This window comes from Candoia aspera, chromosome 2 (genome assembly GCF_035149785.1).
Source record: "Candoia aspera isolate rCanAsp1 chromosome 2, rCanAsp1.hap2, whole genome shotgun sequence".
NCBI classification, from domain to species: Eukaryota; Metazoa; Chordata; class Lepidosauria; order Squamata; family Boidae; genus Candoia; species Candoia aspera.
Window position 1 is genome coordinate 165,616,956 of NC_086154.1, and position 11,568 is coordinate 165,628,523.

Below are 11,568 nucleotides of genomic sequence, written 5' to 3' on the forward strand. Positions count from 1 at the left end.
GGGAAAATAAGCCTTCAACCTCTGTTCCAGCAACTGCCTGCATCTTTTCATTCCCGGCTCGGGATGAACCCTGGTAAGAATTCCTTCTAACAGCCTCCTTCCAAAAAAAACAACTCAAATAAAGATATAATTTGAAACATTTCAGAGTTTGGAAAAATAGGGTGCAGGTAACAATGTGCTATAGTTATTAAAGTCCCAAATTAGGAACCTAGGTTATTGAGTTTACCTCTAATCAATAACTATTACTGGACACCCCAGGGTTGGTCACTAACCCTTAGTATATTCTACCTCAGTAGGCTTATTGTGAAAATAAAATGTGAGGGGGAGTCATGTATGCTGCTGTGTGGGTTGTTGAGTTTTGTTTTATTTGTTTTAAGAAAGATGGAACAGATGCACAAGGATTACAGCTCTTGGAATTAAGTCATTGACTTCAGTGCAACTCTTTTTCCTATGCAGAGAGCATAGGAAGCACTCTGGATCAGAACTAGGTTGGAATCAGATGGTCCCCTTGCTCCATGCTATTTTCCATCCCAGTCCAGATTCTCTTCCCCAGTTGCCATTTACTGAAGAAAAAAAGTATACAAGGGAGACTTAATCACATAATTATTGTCACATCTATTTGTGTTCCATTGAATAAAATGAGAAATAGTTCAATCAGACCTGCCAACTAAATGCATATAAAATTGTAGTCCAGGTGTCATTTTGAAATGTCATTCATTGTTTTGCTGGGAAAGGGAAGTTGGATTAAGCCACTTTGATCCATTTTTCTTCTTTCTCTTCAATCTGCAGTATGGTAATGAGATTTTTCACTTGGTCCCTGACTGACCACCTGGGCATGCCAGTGTGCTCAGAGATACTTCCCTTACTATCTGCCATGCTCCTTGATTCTCCTTCTTACATTTAAGGGGAAAAAAACTTTTAATGTAAAAAAAAAAGGGAAACTGGCATGCTGCAAAGCAAAGGGCCAACTTCCAGCATTATCTTTATTTCCAATAATGCGTCTGGAAAGGCTATTAACAGGCACCATAAATTTTCGTAGAGAATAATATCTTTCTAAGTCTGGTACCCTGCTTAGAAAAACAACAAAGGTAAGCAAGGGTATTGTGTGGAGAAATGGGGCTAAAAGGGGTGGCTGATAGCATTCTGGTAAACTGGTGGTTTGAAACTGATTATGTCCCTGTGTTATCCATTTTATAAATGGGCAAATTCCCAGCAACCATTTTGTGACAGCACTCATGTCATATTCAAAACTGCAAATGTCCTTACCAGACCAAAATAATTATGGACTCCTGGATTATTATATAGAATTGCTGCAATGCTATGTTGAGCTAAACATTTTATAAAGCTATATAAATTATACTTAATTGAGTTTAGGTGCTTAAATATTTTGACCTTTTCTGATTAAACCTTTTTAGCTGTCATTGACTGTATTTTTCAGATCCTATAGAGGAGCAAGGAAGGCAGAAATGTCAAGGAAGAAAAGAAGGAAGAGAAGGATCTAGAAAAGCAGAAAGACACAAACTCAAGAGAAGCAGCAAAATTGAGAAAACAGTGGGAGCTGATATTCGTTGTAGGGTGTGAGATTTTGTGAGGTTGTCTGTGGCTGACACTTGGACAGTTCTGTCCTCAGAATTGAAGATTGTCACCACAGACACTGGGAAGTACTGATTGTTTTATCAGAAGTTTTTTTTTTCTGATTTTCAAAGCAGGACAATTGCCTTGCATCCTGTGGATTTTCAAAATGGTGGTGGTGTTACTTTCTATTGTTTTTCCCCAGTGAAAGAAAGAAAGTTAAAGATGCTAATCATGAATATTAAAGCCTGCCCTTTGGAACAGCATCCCCACCCCCACCCCAGATCTGGATGCACCAACCCTGTTGGCTTTCTGTAAGGCCTTGAAAACCTGGTGTGTGTGTTTCCTTTGACCATTGGCCCAGAGCATTCCGTGAAACAGTCCTGTAATGGTTTTGAAACTGTAATATGTTTTTGGCTTGACCTTTGTTGTGTGGTATTGTATGTATGTATGTATGTATTTATGTCATTCATCATTTTGTTTTTAACTCTATGTCAGCTGCCCAGAGTTGCCATTTGCAAATTGGATGGCCATATAAATCATGGGTGGGTGGGTGGAGGCTAAATGATGCAATATGGCAGTCAAACAGCTTATTTATTTATTACATCAATTTATATAGCTGCCTGTTTTGCAATTGCAACTCTGGTCAGTAAACATAGGATTGTGATCAAAAGACAAAAGAAGCAAAAACTAGAAATAATCATCATAACAACAACAACACAAGAGTTTAAAAAATTCATCCAGAGGACTAGGTAGAGGAGTCTGGAAAGAAAAGGAAGAGAATTAGAGAGGAGAATAAACCCATAAAAAGGCTGGAGAGGGAGAAGGATGGGGGAAATCACTTGTAAATGAAATATTATTGGAAAATATTAGAAAAAGAAATTTGGCTCAAGGTTGAGATGAAGGTAGCACAGTAACAGGCAAGGTATTTATATGTAAGCCAGTAATAAGTTTGTTTCCACTGCAGTATAGGCCAAATTGGAAATGATAGCAGAAAATGTGCCTCCTTAAATATTTCTGAGTATTAAGAGCACTTTTTCAAGAGCATAAACTGGGCTGCATTCCTAGCTTGCCTTCCTCCTCCTTATCCCTTGAGCCATTTCTTGCCAGTTGGCTTTTAGTTTGGTATTCACTGAAGACAATGCCACCTGCAAGATGTTGATTCCACACAACCCACAATGAGGAAGATTTTTGTTGTGAGGAAGAATTGGGGAAAAAACTATCCCTAGGTCAGCTTCCACTGAAGATAAAATTACCAAATAGTAAGTACCATTTCCAGCAACTATATTCCACTTTCAGGCTCTTACACTTTTGCAGGCTTAATGGCTCCTGCTTGCGGGGTGTTCTTAGATCTTCTCTGATAGAATGGGAGGTATTTTCGCAGTGACATGGAAAGGGTAGACTAGTTGTTTTAAAGGGTAAGCCCAGATTTGTTATTATCATGATAAGATAAAAAGGGAATATAAATATTAATTCCATTAGTATATTACAACTGTAAAATAAGTATAGTTCTTTCTGTCAGAGGAGAAATACTTGCCATTTAACACATGTTTAATTCCTTGACATAATGGAACATGGATGCATGTCATGTGCTTTATGCTTTGGTGCGGAGGAGGTGATGTGCTTTTCTATGGATATTCCTAGATCTTGTGCTTCTGACAGAGTACTGTATACTAGTTGGGATTATGGTACATATGACTCATGTGCCCTGAGGGAATGGCTACCTCCTTGAATTAGTATTCCACTCCTGGGGTATTTTAAATATAGCCTCTGATATAGCCTGTAGGGATGGGGGAAATAAGCTGATCTGTTCTGCTTGGCTGTAGGGGAAAAAGATCACTAGGTACTTCCCAAAACTAGGCCATTAATAAAGTAGGTTTTCAGATCCCAGGTTGCTATAAGTTAATGGAAGACAGCTTTACATTCAGTTTTACAACTACTACTTTTTATATCACTTTTGCATTTTAAAAAATAACAATTTGTGTTTGCCTTAGATATAACGGTTTGCTGTTGTTCCATTTGCTTGTTTGTTCTGCAGTTCTTTTGAAACTCTTTGGCTTTAGCACACCCAGTAGAAACCAGTCTAATCTGAGTTTTAACTTTTGCATGCAATTGACAAAGCACCTCTTTGCACTATCCATATTAAATGTCTTTTACCATATATTCTTGGCCTATCAGAACTTTAAGTAACCTCAGTTATTTAATGAAGGAGCAGCTTATTTTAAATAAATCAAGATTTCATAGCTGTGCTCCAGCACACTAAATACAAAGAAACCAGTACTACACTATTTAAGGAATAACAGTAATGAAGCTATAATTATATTTTATAGGATATAGATTATGGGACTTCAAGAGCTTCCATTTTATTCAGTTTTTCATTCCACTATTCTGATGGATGCTATAAGCAAGATAAGGATTGATTGATTGATTATGTGCCATCAAGTCATTTGCGACTCCTAGCAACCACATAGATAGATTTCCTCCATGGTGATCTATCCCTAACTGGTCTTTCAGGTCTCCCAACAGTGCACTTGCACTGTCACTGAGTCCATCCACCTTGCTGCTGGTCATTTTCTTCTTCTCTTTCCTTCCATCTTTCCTAGCATTAGAGTCTTTTCCAGAGAGCTGGGTCTTTGCATAATGTGTCCCAAGTCTTATCTTTTTACCCGCCACCAAGTCCTGCTGTCTTCAGCAAAGGATCATTACCATGTTGTGGTGCTGGAGCTTGAGCACCTCAATGATGCCATGAGCTAAACCGTGAAGGGCCACCCAAGACGGGAAGGTCATGACAGAGAGGTCAGACTAAATGCGATCCCTGGGGAAGGTAATGGCAACCCACCCCAGTATTCTTGCCGTGAAAACTAAATGGATCAGTACAACCAGAGATATGTCGGTATACCATAGGAAGATGAGACTCCCAGGTCAGAAGATGGTCAAAATGCTACTGGGGAAGAACAGAGGATGAGTTCAACTAGCCCCAGACGTGATGACGCAGCTAGCTCAAAGCCGAAAGGGCAGCTAGCGGCCGACGGTGCTGGTGGTGAACGGCGAATCTGATGTTCTAAGGATCAACACACCATTGGAACCTGGAATGTAAGATCTATGAGCCAGGGCAAATTGGATGTGGTTATTGGTGAGATGTCGAGATTAAAGATAGACATTTTGGGTGTCAGTGAACTGAAATGGACTGGAATGGGCCACTTCACATCAGATGACCACCAGATCTACTACTGTGGACAAGAGGACCACAGAAGAAATGGAGTAGCCTTCATAATTAATAGTAAAGTGGCTAAAGCAGTGCTTGGATACAATCCAAAAAACGATAGAATGATCTCAATTCGAATTCAGGGCAAGCCATCTAACATCACAGTGATCCAAATATACATCCCAACCACAAATGCTGAAGAAGCTGAAGTAGAGCAGTTCTATGAGGATCTGCAGCACCTACTGGACAACATGCCTAAAAGAGATGTTATTTTCATCACAGGAGACTGGAATGCTAAGGTGGGCAGTCAAATGACACCTGGAATTACAGGTAAGCATGGCCTGGGAGAACAAAATGAAGCAGGACATAGGCTGATAGAATTTTGACAAGACAACTCACTCTGCATAACAAACACTCTCTTCCAACAACCTAAGAGACGGCTTTATACATGGACTTCACCAGATGGACAACACCAAAATCAGATTGACTACATCCTTTGCAGCCAAAGGTGGCGGACATCTATACAGTCGGTAAAAACAAGACCTGGAGCTGACTGTAGGTCAGTGTCATGTTCACTGTTTCAATGTGCACTGTACATCATAATGTTTCACATGCCATGGTGCTAGTGCACATTTCTGTTTGGGAGGGAGCTGCTGTGAAACCTTGTACCAAGCTCTGTATCTATGTTCATTTCAATGGAATGTGTTTGGGTTATGTGCTCTGTTCAAGGACTTTTCCCGCAGACCATCAGAAGCAGTTAGGAACACCTGGGATTGTGAGCCTGGGAAGATTCTATGGGGGGAGGGATCTCGTTTGTACCGAGGGTTTTTTAGTTTGCATTTGGCGTGCTTTTTCCATTCTCAGCTTTCTTTGTGATCCTGCATACTATTCTTTAATAAATCAGATATCTTTGCATTCCTGCTCATGAGTCTGAGACTGTTTTAGAATGGGCATTCGTTACAGTCAGATCACGAACTTCTTCTTGCACAATTTAGGATCAGACTAAAGAGATTAGGGAAGACCCACAGATCAGCTAGATATGAGCTCACTAATATTCCTAAGGAATATGCAGTGGAGGTGAAGAATAGATTTAAGGCACTGGACTTAGTAGATAGGGTCCCAGAAGAACTCTGGACAGAAGTTCGCAACATTATTCAGAACGCGGCAACAAAATACGTTCCAAAGAAAGAGAAAACCAAGAAGTGTCAGGCTCTGCCTGCTAACCAGTAAAGACACAGACACTAGCGTGGGCTTAGGTTCTGGCTTTATTGATAGAACAGAGTGCATGCCTTTTAGAAAAGCTGAGAGTGAGTGGAGCGCGCCGGAACGGGATTTAAATAGCCCGCGCTGGTCAGCACTCCACCCCTTCTTACTTCGGGTGCGCCCCGAGCCCCGTCGGTTCCGTTGCCAGTAGGTGAGGGGTCGTGGAGCCCCTCCTGTGCTCCGGGCGTTTCCTTAATTGCTTCCCTGGCCGGTGATGGTTCATTGCCGGGCGATCAGGTTCGTAATCTCTTTGACAGCTCAGGCGCGCCTTGTGGTCTGGTCTTGTCAATTCTTTGCAACATTGTATCTCTCTCTTCCGCACCTCCGGCTAGAGTTGATACTTTGTTGCCAGCACCTGTTGCTCTCTTTTGTTAGCTAGTTGCCTTTTCCCTTAATCCGCCCGGTACCCATTTCCCTGCATTGTCATGCGAGCCGTTGCGATGTCACAAGCATCGCAATGGTGATCATGACATACTGCCCCCCTTTGAGAAGGTTAAGCCACGGGTTTGGAGGGGTAGGCGGTATGGAAGGTGTGGATCAGGTCGGGGGTCTGGACGTCACGGGCAGCGACCCACTCAGGGTGTGGAAAGTGTTTCCACTTTATGAGGTATTGGAGGGAGCCCTGCCGCTTGCAGGAGTCAAGTACCTCCTTCACTTCGAAGTGTTGCTGCCCGTCTATCATCACTGGTGGAGGGGGGGGCATGTGTGGGTGCCACCGGGAGGGATCACTTGCCAGCTTGAGTAAGCTGCAGTGAAATACCGGGTGCAGTCTCTTTAAATTATGGGGCAGGTCCAAGCGCACCGTGACTGGGTTCACGATTTGTGTCACCTGGAATGATCCAATAAACTTGGGGGGCCAGCTTCTTTGACGGTTGTGGCGATTTTATGAATCTGGTGGATAGATAGACCATGTCCCCCACCTGAAATGTTGGTTGCTGGCACCGGTGTTTGTCCGCTTGTAATTTGTACGCTGTTTGTGCCTCTTTAAGCGCGTCCTTGATGACCGGCCAGGAATCTGCGAGTTTCTCACCCCAATCACAGGCGGCCACTGTTGGGGACGGAGGCTGAGGTAGTTCAGGGATGGGGACGAACTCCCGACCCGACACTACCCCAAAGGGGGTTTTTCCCGTGCTTTGGTGTATCGCGTTGTTGTATGCGACCTCTGCAAACAGGAGGAGGTCCACCCAGTCGTCTTGGTGATAGTTTATGTAGGAGCGGAGGAATTGCTCCAGTGTGGCATTAAGGATCTCTGTGAATCCATCTGTCTGGGGATGCCAGGAGGTTGACAGGGCTTGCTGGGTACCTATCAGTTTCAAAAAAGCCTGCCAAAACCTCGAGGTAAATTGTGTTCCCCTATCGGTCACCAAGCGGGAGGGGCAGCCGTGTAGGCGGAACACGTGGACTAGGAACAGTTTCGCCAGCTGTTGGGCTGACGGGATCAAGGCGCAGGGGATAAAATGCGCTTGTTTTGAAAAGTAGTCTTTTACCACCCAAATGGCCGTTTTCTTTTGGCTGGGCGGTAAGTCGACTATGAAGTCCATTGAAATTTCATCCCAAGGGCAGAAGGGTTCAGCCACGGGTTGCAGCAGCCCCTGGGGTTTGCCAGCCGGTCGCTTGGCCATAGGGCACACTGGGCAGGATGCCACATACGTCTCGACGTCCTTCCTCAGCGAGGGCCACCAAAACTGTCTCTGAGTCAGGTGTAGGGTTTTCAAGAACCCGAAGTGACCAGCCTGTTTGCTGTCATGCGATCTGTTGAGGATCGCCTTCCATTGTGAGTCGAGTACATATAACCTTCCCTCCGCCCATGCGAGGTCCTGGTCCATAGTGACCTTGTTGGGGTTGGCGAGGAGCCAGGGGTCAGATTTTAATGCCATTATAAAATCTGCCCATAGCCCACCTGGCATTTGAGTTGCCTGCGTCTAGGGTTGGGTTGCATCGTAGTTGTTTGCGAGGGGGGGGCAGGCTGTCCCCGAGCACGACCCCGGGTGACAGCTGCCATACCCAGCTGGGAATCGGAAAGCACCGTCCCTAGGATGTCGGAGATAGGCTCCGCATCCTGAGGCAGTTGGGAGAGTGCGTCTGCCAGGAAGTTCTTTTTGCCTGGTATGAACTTCAGCTGGAAGTTGAACCGGCTGAAGAACTGAGGCCAGCGTATTTGCTTGGGACTGAGGCGCCGGGGCATACGGAGCACTTCGAGGTTGCGGTGGTCTGTCCAGACCTCAAACGGGCAAGTCGTCCCTTCCAAAAGGTGACGCCAAGCCTCCAGCGCTGCTTTAACCGCAAATGCTTCCTTTTCCCACACGTGCCAGCGCCTCTCTGTCTCTGAGAATTTCGAGAGATAGGCGCATGGCTTCAGGATTCCAGCGGAATCCTTTTGCAGCAGGATGGCGCCTATTGAGAAGTCAGAGGCGTCCACCTGCACCACAAAAGGCCGTTCGGGGTCCGGGTGAGCTAGAATTGGCTCCGCTGTGAACAGTGCTTTTAGCCTGTCAAAAGCGGTTTGACAGGCAGGAGTCCAATTAAGTACGGCCCCCGGGTTTTTGACCTTGCGCGTCTCCCCGACGCCTTTGGTCTTGAGCAAATCGGTTAAGGGTAGGGCGATTTCCGCGAACCCCCTCGCGAAGGACCTATAGAAATTCGTGAACCCGAGGAAGCTTTGAAGCTGGCGCCTGGTGCGTGGGCGTTCCCAGCTCAAAACTGCCTGAACCTTCGCGGGGTCCATCTCTACGCCTTTGTCAGAGATTCTGTACCCTAGGTAGTCCAAGCACGACTTGTGGAATTCGTACTTGGACAGCTTAGCGTAGAGTTTGGCTTTCCGGAGCTTAGTGAGGACTTGCCTCACTAACCTCTCATGTTCCCTCTGCGTCCTTGTGTAGATGAGGACATCATCCAGGTAAACCAGTACGCCCTTGAATAGGTGTTCATGCAGTACCTCGTTGATGAGTTGCATGAAGACCCCCGGGGCCTCCGCAAGACCGAATGGCAGTACCTTGTATTGGAAGGAGCCCAAGGGGCAGTTGAATGCCGTTTTCCACTCGTCCCCCTCCCTGATGCGGATTCTGTAATACGCCTCGCGGAGGTCGAGTTTGGAAAACACCCTTCCCTTTGACAGGTGTGCTAGCATGTCCTTTACAAGGGGTAGGGGGTATTTGTTGGATAGGGAGGCGGAATTTAATCCGCGGTAATCGGTGCATAGTCTCAGGGTGCCTGCGAGGACCTTGAACTCAAGGGCGTAGTTGGCCACCGTTTTTCTTCCCTGGCGCAGCACTTGAAGTGTGCACTTGGCCCTTTCCTTCGCCAGGGGGTCCTCAAAGTAATGCTTCAGCTCGGCTAGGAAGTCATGGAAATTGGCCAAGGCTGGGGCTCCAGACTCGGACATCTGCACGTACCAGTCCGCAGCCCTGTCTTGGAGCTTGGTGGCCACTGCCAAGATTTTAGCGGCTTCTGTGCTGAAGCAATGGCCATATTGGGCCATGTAGTCCCTCACATTTGTTAGAAAGAAGGACAGTTTCGTAGGGTTCCCGTCGAATTGTACGGGGAAGTCTGGTGAACCTCCCAATTTGCGGGACCCCTACCTGTGGGTGGTGAGGGATGGCTCCCACTGGCCTGGGGCCACGAAGCCCTACAACAGAGTCTCATGCTTGGCCCCTTCGGCTTGGGGTTGTTGGCGGTGTGGGTATGGTGCCCCGATCCCCTCTTGCCCCCTGTGCGGTGTGGGCAGGGAGGGTGTCCGTGTTCCCTTTCAGGTGCGCCGCCTCCAGCAGCTGTTGGGTCGCCTCTGCCTCTTGTGGGCCGTCCTTCACGCCTCTGGTGCGAAGTGCTGGCTCCATCGCTGTCCCCAGTTCCGTTTTTCACCAGTTGGTCTCTCCCACGGAAAAATTTTCGTCCGATGGAGCTTGGCGACTTTGGTTTGGTGACTCTCAGCTTTATGTCAGGCTCTGCCTGTTAACCAGTAAAGACACAGACACTAGCGTGGGCTTAGGTTCTGGCTTTATTGATAGAACAGAGTGCATGCCTTTTAGAAAAGCTGAGAGTGAGTGGAGCGCTCCAGAACGGGATTTAAATAGCCCGCGCCGGTCAGCGCTCCACCCCTTCTTACTTCTTACTTTGGGTGCGCCCCGAGCCCCGTCGGTTCCGTTGCCGGTAGGTGAGGGGTCGTGGAGCCCCTCCTGTGCTCCGGGCGTTTCCTTAATTGCTTCCCTGGCCAGTGATGGTTCATTGCTGGGCGATCAGGTTCGTAATCTCTTTGACAGCTCAGGCGCGCCTCGTGGTCTGGTCTTGTCAATTACCTTCTTTGCAACATTGTATCTCTCTCTTTCGCGCCTCCGGCTAGAGTTGATACTCTGTTGCCAGCACCTGTTGCTCTCTTTTGTTAGCTAGTTGCCTTTTCCCTTAATCCACCCAGTACCCATTTCCTGCATTGTCATGCGAGCCGTTGTGATGTCACAAGCATCGCAACGGTGATCATGACAAGAAGGCAAAATGGCTGTCTGCTGAGACACTAGAAGTAGCCCAAGAAAGAAGGAAAGCAAAAGGCAACAGTGATAGGGGGAGATATGCCCAATTAAATGCAAAATTCCAGAGGTTAGCAAGAGATAAGGAATTATTTTTAAACAAGCAATGCATGGAAGTGGAAGAAGACAATACAATAGGAAGGACAAGAGACCTCTTCCAGAAAATTAGAAACATCGGAGGCAAATTCCAGACACAAATAGGTATGATCAAAAACAAAAATGGCAAGGACCTAACAGAAGAAGAAGAGATCAAGAAAAGGTGGCAAGAATATACAGAAGACCTGTATAGGAAGGTTATCGGGGATAGCTTTGACGGTGTGGTCAGTGAGCTAGAGCCAGACATCCTGAAGAGTGAGGTTGAATGGGCCTTAAGAAGCATTGCTAATAACAAGGCAGCAGGAGACGACGGCATCCCAGCTGAGCTGTTCAAAATCTTGCAAGATGATACTGTCAAGGTAATGCATGCTATATGCCAGCAAATTTGGAAAACACAAGAATGGCCATCAGATTGGAAAAAAATCAACTTATATCCCCATACCAAAAAAGGGAAACACTAAAGAATGTTCAAACTATCGAACAGTGGCACTCATTTCACATGCCAGTAAGGTAATGCTCAAGATCCTGCAAGGTAGACTTCAGCAATTCATGGAGTGAGCATTGCCAGATGTACAAGCTGGGTTTAGAAAAGGCAGAGGAACTAGGGACCAAATTGCCAATATCCGCTGGATAATGGAAAAAGCCAGGGAGTTTCGGAAAAACATCTATTTCTGTTTTATTGACTATTCTAAAGCCTTTGACTGTGTGGACCATAACAAATTGTGGCAAGTTCTTAGCGGTATGGGGATACCAAGTCATCTTATATGCCTCCTGAAGAATCTGTATAACGACCAAGTAGCAACAGTAAGAACAGACCACGGAACAACGGACTGGTTTAAGATTGGGAAAGGAGTGCGGCAGGGCTGTATACTCTCACCCTACCTATTCAACTTGTACGCAGAACACATCATGCGA